Source organism: Antechinus flavipes, chromosome 5 (assembly GCF_016432865.1).
Source record: "Antechinus flavipes isolate AdamAnt ecotype Samford, QLD, Australia chromosome 5, AdamAnt_v2, whole genome shotgun sequence".
Classification (NCBI taxonomy): domain Eukaryota; kingdom Metazoa; phylum Chordata; class Mammalia; order Dasyuromorphia; family Dasyuridae; genus Antechinus; species Antechinus flavipes.
In genome coordinates this window covers 134,944,137-134,947,588 of record NC_067402.1, presented here as the reverse complement: position 1 = coordinate 134,947,588, position 3,452 = coordinate 134,944,137, and the positions used below count along the sequence as shown (strand labels likewise).

At 35.3% G+C, this 3,452-nt stretch overlaps 1 pseudogene; it reads right to left on the bottom strand.

The window, feature by feature from the left end:
* Positions 1-1,700: 1,700 nt before the first annotated feature.
* Positions 1,701-2,799, bottom strand: LOC127538627 (40S ribosomal protein S19-like; annotated as a pseudogene).
* Positions 2,800-3,452: the final 653 nt, after the last annotated feature.

The window sequence follows — 3,452 nt, the reverse complement described above, 5'->3', positions numbered from 1 at the left end:
ACCAATGTTCCTGAGTGACAGGTGAAGTGAAAGGAAAGTTAAAATTGATATACTTATTTGTCTCCTGGATTGTCACTTCAATGCAAGCCCTCTTTGCCTGTTCAGAGTTGCTTGTCAAGTCTTTAGGAAGAGATGAAAATCTGTTGAATTTCATTAAAAAATTATATTTTGTTCTGTTTATTTCTCTTAGGGTAGACCTAGAATTCTCTTTGGTTTCAGAATTCAGTTCAATTCAATAAACATTTACTATATATTATGTGGAGGGTTGACTACTGAGCACAAGAAGAGATACAAAAGTCAGTAAGACATGTTGTCTGACTGAAAAGCTTACATTCTAGTGGACTGACATAACACATATAGAGATGACTATAATGTAATAATAACTAGCATCCGTATAGCATTTCTCATTTTATTCTCACAGCAATTTTAGGAAATAGGTACTCTTTTTATTTAAAGATGAGCAAACTGAGACAGAAAAAGATTAGCTGACTTTCTGAAGGTCACACTGATAGTAAATGTCCACAGCTAGATTTTAAGTCGGGTCTTCTCAATTCCAGGACCAGTGTTCTATGATAAGCCCATAAGAAAAGGACCAAAAGAAAATGTCATGTGACTGAAAAGACCAAGAAGGGAAAAAGCAATTCCAATTGAGGAAATGCAGGAAGAATTTATAGATTTTAGGATTAATACAAAGTAGAATTTCAGTTGGAAGAGATCTTAGAGGTCATCTAGTCCAATCCCTTTATTTTATAAATGAAGACATAGAAGTCTAGGAGTTTGCAATTCTTGCCCAAGTTTATAGAGAAAGTATCAGAGATTGATACCAGGTCCTAGGACTCCAAAGCTAGTACTCTTTTAAGATGAATCTTAAATGATAAGTAGGATTTCAAAGATATCTCAAAAACTTTGAGTATAAATAGATAAATCAACAGGAAAAACCATAACATCAGAAAGAAATATGGATTCTAGTATGAGTAAATGAGTTGACACATCTATAAATAATACTATCAAATGAAGGGAAATGAGTCAACACTTGAGAAAAAGGATCCTATGGAATCTGAGGAGAACATGGAACTGCAACATGTTGTTCCGGATGGTATTTAAAGGAGAAATAAGAATGAAAACAAAATTTGTGTCCTACAAAGCAAAAAACAAAACAGAAGAATTTAAATCTATTATAGCAAGCTTGGCTAAAGAAACAAAAGAGAAAAGTAGTTGGGAAGGCAAATACACAGATGTAAAGGATGATGAAGAAGAGAGACAAAAAAAATATATCCTAAGAATATTAAAAGAATATATGTTTACTATGTGAATAAGTAGAGACAACTAAAGGATCATAAAACTCCACAAAGAACATGATGGGTCAAAAAACCAAAACAAAACCAAACCAAAAAAAAAACACCTTAATGAAGGATATAATAAAAGAAAATTGCCCAAAGCTTCTGAAGATAAGACATGAAATTTCAGTCAAAAGAATACACAGATTGTCTCCAGAAAAAACAACTAAGATTATAGTTCTTAAATTTAACAATTCAATTCAAAAACAAGTTCTACAAGTCACAGAGAACTTCAAATAAAAAAGAAAGGGCATTTAAATTATTCTTTACTCCCTAGAAAAATGAAGAGGGAATGGTATAATGCTTTTTTTTTTTTTTTTAAATGAGTAAAGCAACTTATTAATGAATCTGATGTGGTTTATCCTAATGTTTCTTGTTGGCAGCTGCCATCTGTCCTGCAATTTGTTCAGGTCTCTCTGTTCTGAGTTGTTCTGGTCCCCATCCTGATCCTTCACCATCGTGAAGCCTCCTAGGGCTTGTTTTTGAGCCATGCTCTTGCAGCTTCTGCTGAAATGACTAGGCATGACCCCATTGTGCTGGTGCCTTCTGTAGATCTTAGTCATGGATCTCATATCTGCCCCACCTCGGATGTACAGGTAATGGGTTATGGAGGTAGCCCAGGTAGAGAACCAGTTATCACAGGGTACCAGCTCCTTATGTTTGGTCAATTTGATCATGTCTACCCATTCATGGACTTTAAGCTTCCTTGATTTTATCAGAAAGGTATCCAAGACTCAGACAAACTCCTGCTGGTGCATGTTCTTCAGTGTGACTCCAGGAATCTGTGGGAGGATTGAGATGGTAGGTAGAGCTCAGGAGGCAGTCCAGGGTAAGATGACCTATCTTGCAAATCCTAGATTAACCATGTAGGGCAAAAGATAAACATTTAATAATAAAAAGGAGTTGGAAATATTTTTAGAAAGAAAACCAGAATTAAAGAGATTATTTGCTTCTTGAATATCACAAACGATGGAATTACAAGAGGAGTTTTAAAAAAATGCAGCAACAGAGTAACAAAAGAAATATCAGTAAAAAGGCTTCTTTCTAATTGTATACAAGGAGACAGAGGTGAAGGTGAAAATCTGGTAGGATGAAGAGTGAAGAGACAGACAAAGGATGTTATGGATAGAACCTGGCAACACCCTTCCTATATGTAGATGCTTCTTTTGTGCAATTACAATATAACATGGGAGAGGACATGAAAGGGGAGGAAAGAAATAGGGAACTAGAAAAGAGAGAGGAAGGTGTTAGAATCAAAACAAGGACTAGCAATGAGATGAAAAATAACTTCTATGGTCTCTGAAAGATCAGAGCTTCTGAGGAATGGGTGAGAAGTAAGTAAGGAAGCAAAGACTGGGGTAAAAAAAGGGAGAAAGAGAGAAAGACTTACCTTGGAGATGGAAGATGGTCCCATTGATGAATACTCCTCTGGGTGAAGGGAGATGAGGATTTTACACTGCATAAAGCGTGGGCGATTTGGTGCCTAAAAAGACTTCTTGACCTAAGTAGTGATAAGGTGGAACACCTGGTGATAATTGATACCTGGAGAAATGGGAAAATAGACACAGTGATAAGATTTCCAGGTAAATGTAGGGGGGGAAAAGGTGAGAAATAAAGGTTCTAGATTAGTGAGGGAGAGGTATCCTCCTATGAGACAGTGTCCTTTTTGATTACAATAACTGGCAATGTTCTGAAACTGAGGCACAATGGAAAAAGGGAGTCCATGGGATTAACCCTACAAGACAACAACAGGAAGTATCTACAGGCTAGAGCTAAAAATGGCTATCTTGGATTCATTTATGAAAAAATACAGAAAAAAGAGAGAGAATAGAAGATTGTAGGAGTCATGAATTAGAGAATGATGTTTAGAATAAAGAGAAAGAGAAGATCGATAATGAAGAGAATGAGAGAAATATTTTTTTTTTTTTTGGAAAAGAACACAAAATTAAAAACCTAATGGACAGAACTAGATAAAGAAGAAGAGCAGAAGGGGGATTCTAGTTGATTAACTAAGAGGAAAAAAGAAAGAAAAGTAATAAATAGCCAGATAAAAATAGGAGAAAGGAATTAATAAGCAAAATCCTAAAAGGAAAAGGATAACAAATGAGAAGAAGG